This window comes from Marmota flaviventris, chromosome 19, assembly GCF_047511675.1.
Source record: "Marmota flaviventris isolate mMarFla1 chromosome 19, mMarFla1.hap1, whole genome shotgun sequence".
Taxonomy (NCBI): Eukaryota; Metazoa; Chordata; class Mammalia; order Rodentia; family Sciuridae; genus Marmota; species Marmota flaviventris.
In genome coordinates, this window is record NC_092516.1 from 30623615 (window position 1) to 30647092 (window position 23478).

General features: G+C 40.7%; 1 pseudogene; it reads left to right on the top strand.

Annotated features, from left to right (window-relative positions):
• Positions 1–883: 883 nt before the first annotated feature.
• LOC114106120 (NXPE family member 3-like) lies at positions 884–15054 on the top strand (annotated as a pseudogene).
• The last annotated feature ends 8424 nt before the right edge of the window (positions 15055–23478 follow it).

A 23478-nucleotide genomic window follows, 5' to 3' on the forward strand; every position in this document is an offset into this window, starting at 1 on the left:
ATCAGTGCATTAATATTTGTTCTTACAGAATGACCTTGAACAGCTTTTTTAAATATTTACTTTTTAGTTTTAGGTGGACACAATATTTTATTTTATTTTTATGTGGTGCTGAGGATCGAACCCAGTGCCTCATGCATGCCAGACGAGCGTGCTACTAATTGAGCCATATCTCCAGCCCCGAACAGCTTTACTGTTTATGTTACCTATATAAAACCAATTTAGTTATACATAAACCTTTTAATATTTATCCTTTATTTATAGATCTTTATATTATTTAATTAGATCCTCTTATTGTTTACTTAGATATATTACAATTGCAAGCAGAAGGGAAGTGGGTCAAAATGACCCCAGTTGAGTACAAGTTAGAGAATGGTTACTAATGTCTGGAAAATCAATCTCTGACAAGGTACATCGCCCAAGAAAAATGGAAACCAAAGAGAACAGTTTTACATTGTATAAGAATTACTATTTTATGTTGCCAAGTATGTTATGCTAAGTAACTATTATTGGGTACAGAGGCAGGGCTTTCTCATGGGAGGAGAATATCTTACATGATCTGGAGTCTCAGGGTAAAATGGAATCTGGTCATTGCCATATAGCCTGGCCCATAACACAAGGAGAAGGGGAAGGTCACTGAGAATACCAGGCTCCGGGGAGGAAGCAGGATTTGTGAAGAGTGAGGAAATCAGAGATCTGAGGGTTGGGTCCAGGCTGGCTCATAACTCAGGGAGTGGGTGGATATGGGGAGACAGTTGGCAGTGGACGGAATAAGAAGGCTAAGGGAAGGAGACAGTTGAACTAACTTCACCTTTGCAACACGAGATACTTCTTTTGAATAAAGATGGGGGTGACTTGGATGCCAGACTTATGAGAGACAGACAGCATGATGCAGGTAGGGAGAAGCCCTGGGTCCTACCTGGCAGAGTGGACTGAGCTTTGGTGAATGGAAATCTCCTTCCAGTGAGAAAATGAGAAAAGTAGAAACCTCCAACAGATTCCTCTTTCTCTCCCCACAGGTGTTCTATTTCAAGATGTCCTGGACTGACAACATCATCTATCGGGCTCCAGGATCCCAGCCTGTCTCTAAATATGTCTCTAATTCTGTGAAATCACCCTCCCTCTTGGACTTTCTCCCCCAGGAGCTCTCCAACCTGACCTACCTTCTATACTGACCTCTGACCCCAGGAGATGGGGGGACTCTGACCCCAGGAGATGGGGGGACTTTTTGTCCTCCACCTACCACCTGAGGGGTCCTGCTTAGGACACCTATGCCCTAGGAGTCTACCTGGAGGTTGTCCTTGTGGCCAGGAACCACTGGGGCAGGCCCAAGACCCATGGTGGGGATCTGTTTAAGGCACGATTACTGGGTCCAGAATTGAGAGCAGGGGTCCCCGGGGATGTCTAGGATCTGGAGAATGGCACATACCTATTGTCCTTCCCTCTGCTCTGGACTGGGAGGGCCCAGGTGCAAGTACGGCTGATCCACTCCAGTGAGACCACTTGGATTCTGCGCAGAATCTGGGAAGAGAAGAGGGCCACGGTTGATTTTAGGGGGTATTTCCAGGGCAGTTCTGGTGCTAAAGAGACTGTGATTTGCAATGTTGACCCTCACTCAACTGGAGCCAAAGGGCATACCTGCCAGTACAGGGATGTGGTTTCTGGTGAGCTCTGGTCCTGTGCTCAACCCCCTACTCTGCCCTGCAACTCTTTGGTTGCTCACTCAAGCGGGAGTTACCTGAAGGTGACCATACCACGTGATGAGGCCCTGCTGGCAGGGTAAGAAACCCAGAATCTGGGATATGGGTTCCAACCCTAAGCCTCATCTTTCCTTCCAAAGCTCATTCCTGTGATCCAGTGGCCCTCCACCACTTCCACCACTTGCACCATTCAGCAATTATTTCTACTCAATTCCAACATGAGCTTGTTGGGCAACTACCAAGTGACAGACCTTGCTAGACAGACATATAGTACATGGTCAGGCTGTATCTTCAGAGAGGATTTTGATTGATCTTAGATTTGAAGTTCAGTGAGGACTTCTCTAGGAAAGATAAGAGGCAAAGTATTCAAGACAAAGCAAACATCTCAGGGCAAAAGTAGTTGAAGTGCTTCATTTATTTATCTGGGCTCCTGCTTTCACTTTGGTTTTTAACCTGACAGTTCTTTACTGCTTTGTTAGATATTCAGATAGTTAGTAGCTTTTTAAATTACTTTCAGCAAAATGTGTTGTGAATACCTAGGTCTGCCATTCTATTTCATGAGTTTGGGTGGCATCTTTAACATTGGATTCTTCACCTTTTTATAGTTTCTTTCCTTTTTTTGTAGTTTCATGATTCAGAACACTTAACACCATCTATTTCACTCTTCCTTTTATGGAGTAAAAATGATCAGGGATATGAATTTCCCTCTGAGTACGGCTTTAACTGTATTCTCCAAATTTTTACACATGGAGTCTTCATTTTTATTTTGTTTTACATATTTTATAATTTCTACAGTTGCCACCTCTTAAATTCATGAATTATTTACAAATTACTTTTAAAGTTTTTGTGTAATTTGTAAATGATTCACTTTTAAAGCTTTTGCATAGCCCACGCCTATAATCCCAGCAACTCTAGCTTTTTCTTTGGATGCCACACTTCACTGAAAGTAATTTACATTCTGTATTTTTCCAGAAAGAAATTCTGAATCTATTTAATTTAACTTGTTAAATTTTAAATTCTCAACTTTTCTATCTTTACTAATGTTTTGTGTCTGCTTAATTGTTTCAGACATAAATCTATTATATTGTTTTTATATTTATAAGTTATGATTTTCTCTCCCTACCTCTTTTTTGTGGTGCTAGGGATTGAACCCAGGTCCTCATGCATGCTAGGCAAGTGCTCTACCACTGAGCTATAATCCAGCCCAACAATATCTCTTTGTAACCCAGGAGTTTTCACTTCACACGTTTCCAGGTGATGCTGTTCTGGACATTCATCTCTGGGTTTGTTTTATTGTATTGGCAAATTATTCATTTTACTTTCATGCTCTTTCCCTTAAATCCTAATTTTTGTGATATGAATACTTCTATGACAGCTTTAATTTCTTTGATATTTTTATGGTATACCTATCTTCATCTCTATGTTTCAAACTTTCAGAGTGAAATGGTTTTAGTCATGTCTCTCAATGTGATTTTCAACATTTGCTTAGGCATAAATAGATCATGGAAGAGTCTAGATCCATGAACAAAACTAACTTTATCAGAACACAATAGGCTTTCAATTCAACAGAGAAATATTAACTGGTCAACAATTAGAAAACAATATGATTATATGTGAACCTCACACTATACAGAAATATAAATGGACAAAAAATGACCTAATTGTGAAAAGCAGAAAACACTTGATTCGATTTGGGATTAGGAAAATACTATCATAGTGTCACAAAGAAAAATATATGTAAATTGGGCTACATATAAATCAAAACTTCTCCCTTACAAAAAGTATCATAATTTAAGTCAAGCTAAAATCTGGAAGGTGATATCTATAACACATTGAACTGACATAATAATATTAGTACTAGGAGTAAGTAAAGGAATATTACAAAACAATAAGAAATAGTATATAGCCCAATACAGCAATGAGGAAAATATGTAAGATATCAAAGAAGAAAAATCTAAATAGTGAATAAAAAATATATACTCACTCTCATGAACAATAAGGGAAATTTAAGATGAAACCAAGATATAATATGTTTTGGGGGGGGTACAGTTTAATTTTTAAATTTTGAGTCAGGGTCTCACTAAGTTGCTCAGGGTCTTACTAAATTGCTGAGGCTGGCTTTGAACTAGCAATCTTCCTGCCCCAGTCTCCCAAATTGCTGGGATTATAGGCATGCACCACCACACCTGGCTCCTGAACATAATATCTCTAATTTTTGTGTGGACAAATCCTTTTAATCTGAAAAAACAGTGATGAGGATGGGTAGTGGTAGAAAATCTCATATCCACTGGTAGGGGTGTTAATAGCATTACTTACACAATTACTAAATCTTGAAAACATAATGAATAATGATAGATATATTATATCTAAAGTTTTAAAACTTGCAAACAATTCCAATTAGTATTTTGGATTCATAAACATGTATCAACTGTATCAAATATGGATGAGAATATAAATACTGAATTCATGAAAGTGACTTGATCTTTTTGAGGAACAGTATGAAAGAGGGAAGGAGCATGGTGGTGTGCCTGAGGAACCTGTAATGATCCATCTATTAATTTTCAACTACTCATTGTGAATAACTATAGACCCACGAGAAGTTGCAAAAAGAATAAATTGAATCATCTGACCCTCTGGCCCAAATTCCCCCAAGGACAACATTTAATATATGAAGTACAAAATCAAAACAGAAAATCAGCATTGGTACAATTCTGTTAACCAGACCAAAAAATCAGTTTCCGTTGGCTGGTGCCTATAGTTTGTGTATGTGTGTGTGTGTGTGTGTGTGTGTGTGTGTTTCTCCACAAATTCACCATACGTATAGAATGGTGTAACCACCATTATAATCTAGATACAGAAATGTTCTGCCACCAAAAGGAAACCCCTCTGCTCTCCCTTCTAGGCTCTCCCACTCCCCAGTGTCTGTTCTTATCACCTGGTAACTCTTTTCTGTTCTCTGTCTCTACAGTTTTATCATTTCTAGATGGTTCTATAAATGGAATCAGACAGTAATGCAGTCATTTGAGATTTTTTTTTCACAAAGCACAATGTTCTCTAGATCCATCCATGCTGTTGCATCTATTGATAACTCACTCCTTTTTCTTGCCACTGATATTCCCGTGTGTACGTTTGTTTAGCCTTCAATGGACATTGAAGGACATTTGGGGTGTTTCCAGATTTTAACTATCATGAATATGGATATTCATATACAGGTTCTTTTGTAAAATTAAAAAAAGATTTTTTTTTCATATCTGTGGAACAAAATGCCTGAGTGCAGTTTCTTGGTTGTGCAATTGGTAGATGTTTAGTTTTACAAGAAACTGCCAAACTATTTGCCAGAGTAGCTATACCATTTTATATTCCGCCCCCTGCACCGTGTACAAGAGACCCAATCTCTCTGTTCCTCTCCTGCATTTAGCATTACTATTTTAACATTTTAGCTATTGATCCATTTCTTTTTAAAGAGAAATTGGATTCATGTCTGGCAAAATATTAATATCTAATAGATCTGGATGCTGAATTCACAATAAAAATATTAATGATGCATAGAAGAGGGGAAATGAGCCTGGCAGAGTTATAGCTACAGAAGGAGGTAATAATGGACTGCATGTGGTGGTGCACACCTGTAATATCATTATCTTGGGAGGTTGAGGCAGGAGGATCCGAAGTTCAAAGCCATCCTCAGCTAGGGAAGCACTGAATAACTCAGCAAGACTCTGTCTCAAAATGAAAAAAATAAAAAATAAAAAGGGCTGGGGATGTGGCTCAGTGGTTAAGCACCCCTGGGTTCAATTCTTGGTACCCAAAAGAAAACAACAAATAATGGAAGACTGGAAAGGTTTTAACTTTTTGTTTAAACAATTAAAAAAAATCAAATTTAGTGAAGTTCCATTTACATGCAATGAAATAACCATGTTTCTAATGTGCAAGTCAATGTGTTTTGTGATTGCCAAGACAGTCAAGATAGAGAATATTTTCCCCTAAAGTTCTCTTGCATCCCTTCACTGTCAATTTCTTTCCTCTACTAACCTCCAGTCCCAGGCAACCAAACAGCCTTCTGACAGTAAATATAGGTTTTGTCTTTTGTAGAATTGCATAAAAACAGAATCATACAGTATACAGTCTCTTGTATCTGCCTTGTATCTGCCTTTGGGTCAGTGAAATGTTTCTGAGACTCATCTCTGCTGTTGTATATCAGTAGCTTTTCCTTTCTATTGCTGAAAGGCTTGTGTCTTATGGAGGTAGCACCATTTGTTCGCCCATTCACCTGTCAATCAACATCTGAGTCAATTCCAGTTTGGGCCATTATAAAAAGACTGCTGTGAACATTGAGGTATGAGAGTTTTGTAGACAAATATTTTCATACTAGGTAAACAACTATGGATCCAGCTTTTAAATTCATAAACATTATTTTTCTGGAACAGTTTTAGATTCACAGAGAAACTGAGAAGATAACATGGAGTTCTGGTATTTCATTTCCTGCATAGTATCTCTTCTGATTCACATCTTACACGAATGTAGTACATCTGTTTCAATTCATGAACCTGTGGTGAGGCATTATTAACATTACAGTCCATTGTTTATTTAGATTTGCCTAGATTTTTAACTAATGTCTTTTATTTCTTATCAGAGATCCCATTTAAGTTCCCACATTACATTCAGGCTTATCTTGGTTGTAACAGTCTTTCTGACTTTGTCTTTGATGGCCTTGAGTTTTGGAGAAGTACTGATCAATTATCTTATGGGATTCCCCTCTATGGAAATATATCTGATGTCTCTTGCTTATGATCAGACTGGGATTGTGTATTTTAGGAAGGAAAATTGTGGAAGTAAATTATATTTCCATCAGGTGACATCACAGGTACACAGTATGAATGTGGTTTGTGCCCATTGGTATTAACCTTGTTTGCTTGGCCAAGGGGATTTTTGTTAGGTTTCTGGGCTATAAAGCTACCCACCCCACCCCACCTCCTTCTTTTTTACTGTAACTTTGGAAATCAGTAGGCATAACCCAATTCAAAGGGGTATGTCTCCAGTGTCTGAGTGTTCATGTAACAACAACAAAAAATTCCTCTGCTCCCTGTCCTTCCAGAACTTAGTGCCAGGAAGTGATTTTCCTCTCTGGCATTCTGTGTATTTCCATTTATAGGAATAGAGAACTCTGTGATCTGACTTGGTTGTCTTTCCTCACCTCGACTATTAGTAAGCCGAGAGTCCAATGAGTAGATGAAATGCAGAAAGTCCCTCCCCTGGACTCCCGAAAAGATTTTTCTCTTCCTTCCATCATTTTTTCTCTTTATTGTAATTGCCCCAAGTAATAAATGTGCTAATTATATTGGAATGTTCTAATTCCTCTTTGGAATTAGAGTGGAAACGACAAGTCAATCATCAAATCCCTTTAGCAACTCCAGATTTCACCAGGTGGCCCTTCCACAAAGCTCTCTCTCCCTGTTTCTCCAGCAAGGTGACTGACAAGCTGCTGCCTCAGGGTGTTGCTCCAATTCTGATCAGACCAGCAACCACAGAAAACATCAGTCGGGGTGAGTGGGGCTGAGTCATGCTGGGAGTGGAGGGTGATGATGGACCTATATGGGTTTTGTTCCTTGACCGAGAGGCTAGCCTCTCCCTTCCAGGGTGGTAGAGTACAGGGGTGAGCAGCACGGATTGTGACACCAGGCTTCTTGGATTCACATGCTATCCCTGCCAGTCACTGTTTTTCTGATTTCAAACCACTTCATTGAGGTGTGGATTGACATACTAAATGCTGTGTACAACTCAATGCGTTTAGCCATAAATACACCCCATGAAACCATCACCACAATCTGTGCCATGAACATACTCAACTTCTAGCAGTTATACTTTAAGATTGTGATGGGACTGATGAAGAGAAGATCAAGAGTAAATTAGACTTTAAAATCTTACTTTGTGACCGAGGACTTCAATTTTTGTTCTGCAGTTTTAGGAATATACAGAACACTGAGGATGTGTTTTCCATCTATTGTTCTATATAGATTACTATAATGGGGCAGGGAACTTCTCCTGAAAGAATGTTATTTTTTATTTAATTTATTTTTTAAAAGAGTTGAACACAATACCTTTATTTTATTTATTTTTTGTGGTGCTAAGGATTGAACCCAGGGCTTCACATGTGCTAGGTGAGTGTTCTACCACTGAGCCACAACCCCAGCCCCAAGAATGTTATGTTTTGTAGAAGAAAATGAGTGCTGGGGCTGGGGATGTGGCTCAAGTGGTAGCGCGCGCCTCGCATGCGTGCGACCCGGGTTTGATCCTCAGCACCACATACAAACAAAGATGTCGTGTCCCCCGAAAACTAAAAAATAAATATTAAAAAAATTCTCTCTCTTTAAAAAAAAAAAAAAGAAAAGAAAATGAGTGCCATTTCATGCCCTGTATATCTAGAGATGTTCTATAAGTAAAGGAAAATATATACTTCAGTACCCTACTGTAATTATGATATATTTTCTAAATTTTATTTATTTATTTATTTAGTACTGGGGATTGAACTCAGGGGCACTTAATCACTGAGCCACTTCCCCAGCCCTATTCTGTATTTTATTTAGAGACAGGGTCTCACTGAGTTACATAGCGCCTTGCTGTTGCTGAGTCTGGCTTTGAACTTGTGGTCTTCCTCTCTCGGGATCTTCCTCCTGAGCCCCTGGGATTACAGGTGTGTGCCACCAAGCCAGGCATATTTTAATTAAATATTCTATACATGTTTTAAAAATATATTCATTACGTCCAAAAATTTCCTCCTGCCACTTGTGTTTATTATTACTGTTATGGTGTATGTAACACATGGCATAAGATTTTTCCCTCCCAGCAAATTTTCACTCTGCAATACAGTATTGTTCACTACAGACTCGGGGCTGTAGAGTAGATCTCTTGGACTTATTCATCCTGTAAATTGAAACTTTGTCTCTTTTCCCCATCATCTTCCTGCTTTCTCTTCACCTACGCCCACGACAACCATCATTCTGCAGTCTGCCTCTTGAGTCTCACTAGTTAGATCCCTTGTGTCATTAAAGCCAGTGGTCTTTGACCTTCTTTGGCGCATTTCACTTAGTATGATATCTCTGGAGATCAACTACTTTTTCACAAATGGCAGGGTTTCCTTCCTTTTCTTTTTGCTTTCTCATTTACCTAGCTATATCAAAGAATAATTGACAAATGAAATGCATGTTTTTAAAGCATACAGTGTGATGATGTGGTATAGATACACGTTATGAAACAACCACTCACATTTGAGTTAGTTGGCCCATCCATTGTCTCACATAGTTTACTTGGTTGTTTTATTTTTAGTATTTTTTAGTGTGATAAGGACAAATAACACTTAATCTCTTAGCAAATTTCAAGTATATAATATGGTTAATTATGGATTATTGCCACCATGTAGACCCCCCAGAACCTATTAATCTTATAAACGCAAGTTTGTATATTTTGGCCAAAATCTTCCATTTTCCCCTCTCCCCAAGTCCCTGGCAACCTTCATTCTACTCTATTTTTAAAACTTATTTTTAGGTTCCACATAGGTGACATCAAATGGTATTTGTCTTTCTCTGGCTTCTTTCTTTCTTGTGTGTGTCTGGGAGATACGGGGAATTCAGCCAAGGGGCATTTTCACTGAGCTATTATTTTTTTTCCAGTTTCAAAAAAGGGTCTTTCTAAATTACTCAGGGCCTTGCTAAATTTCAGAGGCTGGCCTCAAACTTGCAAGCCACCTATCTCATCCTCCCAAGTTGCTGGGTTTACAGGTGTGCACCACCAGGCCCAACTGTCTGGCTTATCTCCCTTAGTATAATGCCTTTCAAGTTCATCCATGTTGTCCTAAACATCAGGATGTCCTTTCTTAAGAATGGATACTATTACTCTGTGTGTATGTTCTGTTTTCTTTACCCATTGATCCATTACTAGACACTCAGTTATTCCGTGTCTCGGATATTGTGAATAATGCTCAAATGAATGTGAAAGTATGAATAATCTTTTTGAGATCCTGATTTCACTTCCTTTTAGTATATACCCAGGAGTGGTATTGTTGCATCACATAGGAGTTCTGTTCATTATTTTTTGAACTGCCAATCATTATTCTTGATCAAAGACAAATTGCTTAACATTTCATGTCCCAGTGTCCCTACTCTCACCAAATATAAGAATGGTATGTCATAGGTTTTGTCAAAGAGTAATGAAAAAATACATGTAAAGCACACAGAAGAGTACCTGACATCTTCTAGATGTTAATGTTGGTTCTTTTTGTTTTTTATTCTGTTCTGCTTTTCTCCTTCCTATAGTGCTATCCCCACAGACCAAGTGCCGCCCTGGCCTTCTGGCCCCAAAGCCCTCTGGCTTCTACCACCAAGATGTATGGCATTCCCTGTCCTGCTCTGGCCAGTCCTTCCCCACTGTTGACAGCATCCTGGGCTGCCTGGCTGGCCACATCGTGCACATGATGGGGGACTCCACGCTTCGGCAATGGTGGGAATATCTACGTGACACAGTGCCCTGTGAGTGACACATGGGGACTCATGAAGAAACAGGTGACCAGAGAGGGATTTGAAGGAAACTGCAGTGCTTGGTGGAGAGATGGGCAGGATGCTGGGTGCTCCTGAAAGGCGAGTGAATGAGGAAGGCAGAGTTATCACTGGGCTGTCTTCCTGGTTTAGTTACCATGGAGCTCCAATGAGAGCACCAACCTTTCAAATAACAGTGTGTGGTGATTCCAAGAGCCCTCATTTAATTTCTAAGTAAAATCCCCAGTGAGTCTCTCAAAGATTATTGAAGTGAGAAAAACACAAAGTTCACAAATTTGCTGGGAGGGGTACTGGGGTTTGAACTCAGGGGCACTCAACTACTGAGCCACATTGCCAGTCCTATTTTGTATTTTATTTAGAGACAGGGTCTCACTGAATTCCTTAACACCTGGCTTTTGCTGAGGCTGGCTTTGAACTTGAGAACCTCTTTCCTTAGCCTCACAAACCATTGGGAATTATAGGCATGGGCCACCCAGCCTGGCCACAAAGTTCAAAATTTTATGTCACTCACCACCCTATACCTCAATTTTTTTTTTCTTACTGTTCTTAGATTTGTTGCTGGTCTTGAGCAGTCACTTGTCATTTGGTAGAGATAGTGGTTCCCTTAGCACCTAAGGAGGCAGTCACTTCTGCTGAATGTGTGTAGCTTTCTTGTCCCCTCCAAAATTAGACCAACCCAATCCCAAACCTTCCATTTTTCTAAATAGTCAAGATTAATGGAAAACAATATCACAGAACTTGTGAGTTCATTCCTCCAATTTTCAAAAACAAAAGAAAATACTCAACATCTTTAGCAGTGATTTTGAGTGAAATTCTGTTCTGTTCCAAGCAACCAGTATCTACTTCAGATCTATTATAAATCTCAGGGCCTGAGATTCTAACTGAGTGGCAGAGCAATTTTCTAGTATGTGCAGGGCCCAAGGTTGTATTCCTAGCATAGCTCTCTCTCTCTCCCTCTTTCTCATACACACACACCCAAGGTTTGATTTACAGTCCTTCAGATGTCTGAGAAATAGGAAGATATAATAGAAAAGCTAGCCAGAATGCCTGTTGTACTGGGACCACTGTTCAGTAGCCATAATCCTTATAAATTGACATCAAAATTGTCATCAGGCTAATTGTAGCAATTGTTTACCATGGTTTTAAGGGGAGTCCACCTAATATTATAGCCAATCTCAGAAAGGAAGCTCAGGCACTTTCTCGGTTTCTTGCAAAGTTTAGAAATTAGCCACATTGTCACTGTAGCCACCAAGTCCAATTTGAAGTTCCCTTTTATTTTAAACAGTCAAGTGGTCTGGGCACAGTGGCACACACCTGTGATTCCAGGTACTAGGGAGGCTGAAGCAAGAGGATAACAAGTTCAAGGCCAGGCTGGGCAACCTAGCGAGATCCTGTCTCAAAATAATTTAAAATTGAGAAAGGGTAAGGGATATAGCTGAGTGGTAGAGTACTTGCCCAGCTTGCAGGAGGCCCTGGGTTCAGTCCCCAGCACCACAGAAAACACAACAACAAAACAGATAATTGAGGTCTAACTGACAAACCATGAGTGGCAGATATTTACATTTTGATATATATTTACACTCATGGAACAACCTTCATAAATGAGATAATTAGCATATTCATCATGCAGAAAAGTATCCTCAAAGAATAAAACATTGGAAATCTGTCCTAGGGGTACACCTGTAATTCCAGAGATTAGGGGATTGAGGCAGGAGGATCACAAGGTCCTAAGCAAATAAGTGAGACTCTGTCTCCAAATATAACATAAAAAGTGCTGGAATCAGGCTGGGGTTGTGGCTCAGTGGCAGAGCACTTGCCTCGCACATGTGAGGCACTGGATTTGATCCTCAGCACCACATAAAAATAGATAAACAAAATAAAGATATTGTGTCCATGTATAACTAAGATTTGTGCAGAGATGCTAGATTCCCTTTATCCATATTGCATTCAAGGCAACAAAGCAAATTTTGAAAATGTTGATTGGGCACCTGAAATAGAAGCTTGCTAAGGATCAGATCTTAGACAAAAACAGAAGAGGTGGCAAGGAACTAATCCCCCAGGGAAAGTCAATGGTGAAGAGAGTGCAACGGGTGTGTTGGGGGCCCAAGGACAGGCTGTGGCCTCTGCCCTGCAGACACCCTGAGCTCCCGCTGCGACTGCCCTGGAGGGACCCAGGCTGGGAAGGACCGGGAGCCTCTCCCTGCTGCTGGATGACCCCCTGGCAGCCGCGACCTGTCAGAGTCGGGACCCGTGGTATCTTCTCTCTCATCCTCCCAACAGCCTTGAAACCAGTGGATCTGATTCCACATATCAGTGGCCTTGGAGACCACTCGGGGCATAGTGCTGCACTGGCGAGCCCACAGCTGGCCCCTGCGCTCCCAACGCCAGTTGGCCTCTCTGCACTCTGTGGCCAAGGAGCTGGGGGGCCTGGCTTGGGGGCCCCCACACCAGACGACTGGCAGGGATTCGGACAGCTGTAATGGCCCTGCTGGAGCAGGAACCCTGCTCCGGATCCCGTCCTGTCTGCCCCTGGGGACTTGGAACCTTTGGGCGGCTTGGCAAGGCCGGCGAAGTCACCGGGGCTTGGAGGGCTTGGAGGACAAAACTACATTTGTTCAGTAGGTTAGAGAACATAGAGAAGACTTTGACCTTGAGAAGAAGGTCCTGTGCCAGACTGGTTATGTGTAAAAGATATTTTTTCCTGTTATAACCATTATTTTGCATGTGCCTTTTATTCCTCGTTCTGCATATACAGTTGACAAAACTAAGTACTTTTTTGAAATATCTAGCCCTAGATGTTCTAAAGTGCTCGATATATGTTAAAAGTAGAAGTGGTAAAATATAATGCATTTTATAAATATCTTTGTTAAAATTCTTAATAAATGTTTTGGGGGGCAATAGCCAAACCCCTGTTGAGTATTACTACATGTGCAATTTTATTTACAGTGATGTGTGCATAGTGGTCACATTCTTTTGTGGAATATCTAATCCTTCTATATATTTAGAAGTGCTTAATATGTTTAAAAGTAAAAGTAGTAGAATAAAACTTGTAGATAGCTTTTAATATATATACATAAATTTGTAGATGGACACACTACCTTTATTTTATTTATTTATCTTTATGTGATGCTGAGGATCAAGCCCAGGGCCTCACACTTGCTAGACAAGCACTCTTCCACTGAGCTACAATCTCAGCCTGGTAAATAGCTTTTAAAAACTGGTAGGAAATACTGTGTTTGGAATTGTTAAACCACATCTGAATGGTATCTTGTCAGTACTTATTCACTGGGTTGAGGGAGGTGGGAGGGAAGAAGTTACAAAAGGTGTTTTGTTAGCTTGTGCTTGAAAATCCTAGCTTACTATTGCCCTATAACATGCATTTCATTTAACTTTGCTGTACTGAATACATTGTGTATGTACTGGACAATGGAGTCCTGGTTTTATAATATCTAGTCTCTGGATATGCAGAGGTTGCCAATGTGTGACAAAAGTAGAGTTAGTAAGCTAACACATTTTGCATACTTTGTGCTAAAATTCATAGAAAAGGAGTCTTCTGAAAAGAACTTTAGGAAGTGAAATTGTAACATTACATCTGAGTGACACTTGTGCCTCTGTCACTTGTGACATAGGAGAGAAGAAATGAAAGAAAGAAAGGTTCTAGGCCAGCATGATCTTATTTAGATGCTTTTAGATATATTGCTATCTGTGTATCGTTTATTCAACAACACTACTGTGTACACTGTAGACAAATTTAAGTCCTCATTTGAAACATCTGGTTTTTCTAGATGTTTAGAAGTGCACAAAGTATGTTAAAAGTAGAGATAGTAAATAAAACATATTGTAGGTTAAAAGAAAAAGAAAAGTAGATTCTAGGGATAGAATTTGGGGAATTCTTTTATTTATAAAGTGCAAGGAAAATAAGAAGCCAATAATTAGGGGTGAGGATTAACCAGAAAGGTAGAAACAAGGGGACAGTGTATTGTCACAGAAGGAAAAAGGGAAGAACATTTCTGGAAGAGGTTGGCCAGCAGAGGGAAGTCAAATGCCATAGAGAGTTACAAGCAAGAAAGGGCTGGGGATGGAGCTCCGTGGTTCAGGGCTTCTCTCGCCTGTGCAAGGCCCTGGGTTTGATCCCAAAAAAAGAAAAGAAAAGAGAAGAGTAAAGTAAACTGGAAAGGAGTTTGGATGGACAGTGTTGGTACTGATAGGGAGAGCTTGTGGAGTTGAGGAACAGAATGCTTGTGTCTGAAAAAGCAAGCAGGCCGGAGCTAGAAGTTTTATATGTAAAATAATATGGCGCATGGTCATATGTTACGTTATGGAAACTTCTCTCTCATCCTCCCAACAGCCTTGAAACCAGTGGATCTGATTCCACATATCAGTGGCCTTGGAGACCACTCGGGGCATAGTGCTGCACTAGCGATCCCACAGCTGGCCCCTGCGCTCCCAACGCACGCCAGTGGCCTCTCTGCACTCTGTGGCCAAGGAGCTGGAGGGCCTGGCTTGGGGGCCCCCACACCAGACGACTGGCAGGGATTTGGACAGCTGTAATGGCCCTGCTGGAGCAGGAACCCAGTACCCTTGTGGTCATCAAACTGGCCAACACTGGCTATAAGTCCGTGTATGGCAGCGACTGGTTCACTCTGCAAGTGAACCGGCTCCTGAGAGCTGCGTTTGCTGGGCTCCGTGTGGCCTTTGTGGACGCTTGGGAAATGACCTCTAGCCTGGCCCTGCCCGACAACATCCACCCAGGGAAGCTCATTGTGAGCAATGGAGTGAACTTGCTCCTCTCCTTCATCTGTCCCACCTGAGAGCTTCTGAGGGTCCTGGCAGTGTGCTGATGGAGAGCCTGCAGCTCAGCCACAGGAAATGTGAGAAGCAGTGATGGGACCCAGAATGATTCAGAGGAGAGTAGTTACCCCAAGATTGGCCCCACTGGTGACATTTTGGTGACTGTCTTCTCATACAGCTCTCTGTGCAAAGCACAAATAAATAAATATTACATGAACGAGATCATATTTCACATGCTCTGTTTCCAGTTCCCTTTTTAGAAATTTTTATTGATTTAATTGCACATTACTCAGTTTTGTAAGGAATAATACAGAGATCACTTATATCCTGTACTTAGTTTCTACCAATGTAACCATCTTGTCAAACTGGGGTATAATATCAGAATTGGGATATTTACATTGATATAATCCAACATTCTTATTTAGATTTTCTCAGTATTATTATCCTCAATTTTTTTTGTGTGTGTGTTTGTTGTTTTATTTTTTATTTTTATTTTTGCAGTGCTGGGGATTGACCTCAGGGCCTCATGCATGCTGGGCAAGTGCTTCACCACTGAGGCTATATCCCTAGGTCCTGTTGCGTTGATTTGTATGCATTTATTTTTATGCAACATTATCACATATACTGGTTTCTGGTTAATTCTTTAACATTTGTTTTGTAGCTTTTTTTGTAGGAAAAGATAACAAAGCCCAAGGTTCATCCACAATAGCAAGTCATATAGGAGAGTCACCAAAAAACTGGGGTCTCAAAGGACTTCATCCTCAGACTGAGGTGATCCAACAAGAAATCCCCAGGACCAAAGAGCACAAAGAAAAGGACCACTGCAAAATTTGGTAAGTGGAAGGGTAGGGGAAGCATCCTCTAAGAACTGATAGCCATACACTGTCTTCACTCTGGTTTCTAGCCTGGCTTGACACTACATGGGTGGCTCAAAAATTCTCTAGGGCTGGGGATATAGCTCAGTTGGTAGAGTGCTTGCCTTTTTTCTAAATTTTTTTTTAAAGAGAGAGAGAGAGAATTTTAATATTTATTTTTTAGTTTTTCGGCGGACACAACATCTTTGTTTGTATGTGGTGCTGAGGATCGAACCCGGGCCGCACGTATGCCAGGTGAGCGCGCTACCGCTTGAGCCACATCCCCAGCCCCGAGTGCTTGCCTTATATGCACAAGGTCCTGAGTTCAATCCCCAGCTATACACACACACACACACACACACACACACACAAATTCTCTAGGTCCAGGTTAATGTAAGTGGGCCTAGCCTCATATACCTCCATGTCACCTGAAAACATCAACTGTGATTTCTGGGGAAACCGACATTTTTCTCAGATCACAGATAATTTTCTGCAGAGAAAATAATAAGGAAAAAGAGCTGCAGACATTCAGAAATCATGAAACACACAAGTAACAACGTAGCAAGAGTGAGAAACAACAGAAAAAAGTTAGAAAAACCCAAATACAAAACTCCCAGATATCAGATCAACTGAAAAAGCATATGAAATTAGTATCAGTAAACATACTGACTTAATCAAAAAGATTTTTTACCAATATAAATAAAGAAGAAAAATATTTTTAATAGAACTCTTAAAATGAAAACTAGAATACTTATAATTAAAAATGAAGTGCATATTTAAAGCCAGGCTGGAGAGAGGCAGAGAAAGAATTAGTGAATTATCTCCTCCCAGTTCTACACTGTGGTTCATCCAGATATCTGCTATCACCTTGTGGTGACACCTCCCTATGCAAACTATTTGATGCAAACTATTTGCATCACCTCACTGACCCCATACCTCCCATTTCCTACAGTGACTACCTCCCAGTCACAGTGTCACTCCCCACCTCCCAAATTTGTGCCTTCTTACTCCTAAGCCTCCAGTTAGAATTCTCCATGAGAAACTCTCCTGGGTAATGCCCTGGACCGCAAAGAAGGCTTCAGTTCACAGGTCCCTTACTTTCTGTCTCTTACCTGCTGGGTGTGCCTGCTCATCCCTGATGGCTCCCTCCTTTTCCCAGTGGCCTATGAGGTGTGCTTGCCTCTTGTCTCCAGGATCTGGGAGTAATGCTGCTTCTGTTACAACACATCTTTTATTGAGTTGCCTCCTGTGTCTCACCTGACTGACGCATCCAAATCTAACCTCTTCACCAGTGTGGGTTCTCTTGGAGAGTGGCTGTCTTGACAGGAATAGATTGGACTCAGGTCAGACAAGAGCCTCATGGACATCTGTCAGGATAAAGAAGTTTTCTGTGGGAGAGGCACCTGCTCACATGTTGGACACTTGGGCATTAGGCCATCGGCTAGGATGAAGTATCCATTGACAGGAACACCATAAAGGCTCACTACTACCAAATGCCCCAGAGCTCCATCAGGGCCAGGTTAGAGTCTATAGCAACTGTCCAGGGAGGGACCTCAAGACCAACATGAAGGACTGAACTTAGCACCTCACTTAACCTTCATTTACCATAAAGATGCTATCTACAGACAGTCACATTGGGGGTGACATAGGAATATGGGGGACACCAGTCAGTTCATGAGAAAAGATAAAGTGAAAACATTTCAGACAAACAGGAGCTGATAGAGGCTTTACCGGTGGGTCTTCATTACAGAAGAATTCTGAAGAAGGGACTTCTGTGGGAAGGGGAGTGGTTCTTCCAGGGAGAACTCAGGGTCAGTAATCTTAAATTTGGTGGTTGAAATTCATAATACTACTTTTAAAGAACCATATAAAATAATCATAAAATTTCTAAGGCTAGGGAAAATAAGTTAAATTCTACTAAGTTAAATAAGTTAAATTCATTCTACAGTCTACTCTGAAACCCACCCCAAAGCCTTGTTCTCATACCCTCAACATTTAGTTTTCTTTTCAACATTTCATTTTTTGAGCCATTTGAGAGAAAATTACATATATCATTCCTCTTCTCCCCTAAGTACTTCAGAGCGACTCTCCCCAAAACAAGTATATTTTCTTCAATAGCCAGAGTATAATGATCAAATTCAGGAAACTTAATATGGATATATCATATCTAGTCTATATTAAATTTAATAAGTTATCCCAATAATGTTCCCCATAGATATTATTTTTCCTGGATCAGGATCCAAACCCAGACAGCATTTAGTTTAGTTTTTCTTTTTTTCTTTATGTCATATGATAAATAAGATGTTCTTTCTTTTTTTTAATCATACTTTTAAATTTAAAAATTTTATTTGTTCTTTTCAGTTATACATGACAGTAGAATGTATTTTGATATATTATTCAGTGGTCTACAATACATTATAATCATCGTTTGGACTGTCAAGTTCCTTCAAATATGACCAACAGGAAACTCTAAAAAATAAATATTAAAAAAAATTCTCTCTCTCTCTCAAAAAAAAAAAAGATTATGAGATTATGGAAAAAAAATTGTCTCCTCAATATTATCCTCTGGCTTTCACTTCCTAATTTGCTATCATTTCCTTCAATCAAACCCATTCTCACCAAGGAAACTAAAAGAACTATATGGTCTCTCAATGGTTGTGGTCACAGAGTCAGACCCTTGGAACAGAAACACATTTTTGATGCAGCGTCAAAATCTCTTCTGCTGTTGAGGAGGACAGCAGCACAGGTGTTGGGTGCATTTTGAGTGTGACACATTCTGAGTGTGGTTTAAGGGTTTAGTACCTGACAACTTAGCATTTTTCCAATCTCCCAACACTTACATGGGCTGTCAAGAATCCTTTTATTAACAGTCCATTTCCACAATCAGCCAGGATTGGCCTCTGTTTCTTGAGAACAAGAAGTCTGGTTAATCAGGGTATGGGATTATGCTGCCAGGGTTAGTGGTGATTACAGTTTCCTATGGAAAGTGTGATAATAGAGGTGAAATATGCAAGTACACAGAAAAGTCATCCTTCCGGGCCCAGGGAAGAATTCCACAAAGAAGAGGCACCTGAGCTGAGATCTGAAAGAGGATTTTGGATCAGTCAGGCACAGAGCATCAGGAGAACATTCTAGGTTGGGGAACAGAGATGTCCAAGGATGATATAAATCACATGGAAATTTGTTTGTTTAGTTTTTAGTTGAAGATTAAGTGAGACAAAAGGAGACAGCAGAATTAAGCAAGAGTTCCTAGAATTTTATCTATCATGTTCAGGGTTGTGACTTGCATTTGCTATAAATGACCCTGGGTACAGCTGAAGATTCATTTCTTCCAAAGAGTTTCCACCTGGAGTTCAGGCTTTATTTTCTCAAACTATTTGTACATTTGGAAAGAACATTTTCTGAAAGATGACTTAAGGAAGGTGTAGATTTTTCTAGTATGTCCAGACTAGTTTCCTGGTCTAGGAGCAGGGCTAGAGCAATATATGCCCCAGGGAAAGGCAGGTGCCTGTCACCACTTGGGGGTGGCTTCTGGTGAGAGTTTACTTTGTATTCAGCTCCCAGACTTGCTTGACTACTCAGAGGAACAGCTAGCTGACCATAGCCCATCATGGAATCTACTGACCAGGAAAGATATGGGCATGCTGAACTTCCACTTTGTAGACCACTGAGCATGACTCCCTCCCTCACCCCTTGTACCCATAACCTGATTCAACCAAACTCCATTCCCCTCAGAGACCCTGTTATCTTTTTAATTTTAAACTTATTTATTCTAATTTATTATACATGAGAGCAGAATGCATTTCAATGCATAGTACACATATAGAGCATGATTTTTTTCATGTCTCTGGTTGTACACAAAGTAGAGACACACCATTCGTGTGTTCATACATGTACTTAGGGTAATGATGTCCATCTCTTTCTACCATCTTTCCTATTCCCATGCCCCCTCCCTTTTCCTCTCTCCCCTTTGCCCTATCCAAAGTTCCTTCATTCCTCCCATGCTCCCCCTGCCCCCATTATGGATCAGCATCCACATATCAGAGAAAACATTAGCCTTTGGTTTTTTGGGGATTGGTTTACTTCACTTAGCATCTTTTTCTACAACTCCATCCATTTACCTGCAAATGCCATGATTTTATACTCTTTTAATGCTGAGTAATAATCCATTGTGTATATGTACCACAGTTTCTTTATCCATTCATCTGTTGAAGAGCATCTAGTTGGTTCCACAATTTAGCCATTGTGAATTGTGCTGCTATAAACATTGTTTTGAAGTCCTTTGGGTATAAACAGAGGAGTGGGATAACTGGGTCAAATTATGGTTCCATTCCAAGTTGTCCAAGGAATCTCCATATTGCTTTCCATATTGGTTGCACCAACTTGCAGTTTCACCAGCAATGTGTGAGTGTGCCTTTTTCCCCACATCCTTGCCAACATTTATTTTGTTTGTGTTCTTAATAGCTGTCATTCTGACTGGAGTGAGATGAAATTTTAGAGTAGTTTTGATTTGCATTTCTCAAATTGCTAGAGATGTTGAACATTTTTTCACATATTTGTTGATTGATTGTATATCACCTTCTGAGAACTGAAAAGCTTCTTCTCAGCAAAAGAAACAATCAGTGAGGTGAAGAGAGAGACTACAGAATGGGAGCAAATTTTTACCACATGCACATCAGATAGAGCACTAATCTCTAGGATATATAAAGAACTCAAAAAACTTAACTCCAAAATAACAAATAACCAAATCAATAAATGGGCCAAGGAACTGAGCAGACACTTATCAGAGACCCTGTTATCTTGAGTGTCCTTAAAACAACTGCACTGGCTGGGTGCAATGGTGCATGCCTGTAATCCCAGCAGCTCAGGAGGCAGAGGCAAGAGGATTGTGAGTTCAAAACCAGCTTCAGCAATTTAGCAAGGCTCTAAGCAACTCAGTGAAACCCTGTCTCTAATAAAATTCAAAATAGGTCTAGGGATGTGGCTCAGTAGTTGAGTGCCCCTGAGTTCAATCCCTGGTACCCCCCCTCAAAAAAGAAAACTGTACTAGCTGGGCATAGTGGTGCACACCTGTAATCCCAGCAGCTCGGGAGGCTGAGGCAGGAGGATTGTAAGTTTAAAGCCAGCCTCAGCAACTTAATGAGGTCCTAGAGACCCTGACTTTAAATAAAATTTAAAAATAGGACTGGGAATGTGGCTCAGTGGTTAAGTGTGCCTGAGTTCAGTCCCTTATACCATCCCCCCCCAAAAAAACCCCAAAAGGACTCCCTTCCTGTGTCTTCTACAGCACAGTAACCTGGGAGTTTCTCTTCAGACAAATTTATATCTTACTTTACAGGGAAAATTTTTAAAAATCTATATCCTCCAGAGTTAACCTTGCTGTTACAAAGCTTAAGACTAAATGTAGGGGCTAGGGTTGTGGCTCAATGGTAGAATGCTTGCCTGGCACATGTGAGGTACTGGGTTCAATATCAACATCCCATAAAAATAAAAACAAATAAAATGAAGGCATTGTGTCCATCTACAAGTTAAAAAAAAATAAATGTATTTGCTCACATCAAACAATTCTTTTTGTTTTGTACTGGGAATTGAACTCTGATCTTCAACATGTGCTAGGCCAGTGCTCTATCATATTACATTCCCAGCCTAACATGGAGCAACTTTTAAGCTATTAGTTTAATTACTGGTAAATTGACATGTGTTATGCTGGTAATTAAGCAATCATTTCTCAGTCTCCAACCTCCAATCTAACTTTTCTTTTTTTTTTTGGTGGTACCGGTGATTAAACCCAGGGCCTTGCACCTGCCAGGCAAGTGCTCTACCACTGAGCCACATCCTCCACACTTTTTAATTTTGTATTTCGAGAGAAGTTCTCACTAAGTTGCTTAGGCTGACCTTAAACTTGGAACCTTACTGGCTTTGCCTGCTATAGTAGCTGGGATTATATGTACTCACCATTATTATGCCTAGTCTAACCTATCTTTCTATTCTAGGCTTTGTGAATCTGTGGCTGGGATTCTGCAAACATTTCTGCCCCACCTACTAGTTAGTGGCTTTTGGGATCTTCCAGTAGCTTGGAGCGTTGGAGGGAAAAGAGGACTTGTTCTTGCCTGCTTCCTAGGGGATTCTTCCCTGGGTCCTGTCCTGTTAATGTCAGCAACCTTCTATCTTGTATGCAAGGAATTGAACCCAGGATCTCATGCATACTGATCTGCTAACCTGTCTCCTGAAACTTTCATCATTTAACAATTCTCATATTAAAATTCTGCTGTTAAAATCTGTTGTGATTTCTGTCCCCTTATTGGACACTTATTTATTAATACACCTCTCTCTCTCTCTCTCTTTGCTTTCTGAGATTTCCTTTTTGTCAATTAATCTTTCTTATCCTGTCTAATCCAATTATTTGTATGTTCTGGAAGTAGGATAGAAATATTTTCCTAAGTAAACTCTGGATTTCAAAGTTTCCCCCACCTCCCAAGCTGAGCTTCTTTCCTCCTCTTACTGCGGATGATACTTGGAAGACCGTGAAAGTTCAGACTCTGAGAAAGGCACTGTCTTCAAATAAGAACACAATAAACCATCCCCTGCACAGTACCTCATATGCTGCTGTTTGATTCCTCTCTGGAAAGGAGGCAGACAGGACCCTCTCCCAGGTCATTGCTTTGTTCTTCAGGCATTCAGGAGAGAAGACTTCCTGGTGAGTGGGAGGAGAAGACTATTATTCTTTGTATGAAGGTCTGGGCCACAGTGTTCTATAGTGATTAGAAGCTCCTCTTGCCTCTAGCCTTGTTCCTGTCAGTTTATTCTGCTAAGAGGCAGGGTTCTGCCTTTCCTCCTGGGGCTGCCCTTTCTCCACATTCGACTTCATTCTGAGTACCTGACTGGTGACATCAGCCACAGGTTGACAGATGCCATGCTTTGGCAGTAGTGGAGGCATCAGCAGGACATCGCCCTGTGAGTTGCTGTGAAAGAGCAAATGAGAAGTTGGGGGCCTAACAGAGGAAGGGGAGAAGGAACCAGAGTGGAGAGGTATCCCTGCAGTGGGATAAGGAGGTTTAGGCCTCAGAAAGTAAACGGGAGCAGGGGAGGTTGCCTTGAGGGTAGGTTCTGGTTTAGTAAATAGGATGCCAAGTACCTGTCCAGCAGCCAGTCTAGATTAAAATTGCAATCAGGGCAAATTGCTGTCCTTAATGTTCTGTGGGTTACAGAAAAGGAAACAAGCCATGGGGCCTGATTTGAAGGAAGTGACATGTCTCAGGCTTACCAAATAGGATCCATGGGGGTGTGAGACTGAGTCTAGAGGGATCAGGTAGACAGGAGACTCAAACAACCACAGAGACTGGAATTGCAGAGGGCATAAGAGGACAGAGTAGTAATAACTTTAAATACTGTTAAGAACTTGAGGATGAATTGAGGAAAAGAGGATTAATGGCTGGGAGGAGGGGAGTGGATCCTTAGCTTCTGTAGAGGAAGCTGAATATCTCTAGGAGAGGATACTAGTGGCCACCCCCAGTAGTTAGTAACCATTGTCCAACAAGACAGAGCCAAGGATAGTGGCTAAAGAATCTAGGAATGTGATGCTATACCAAG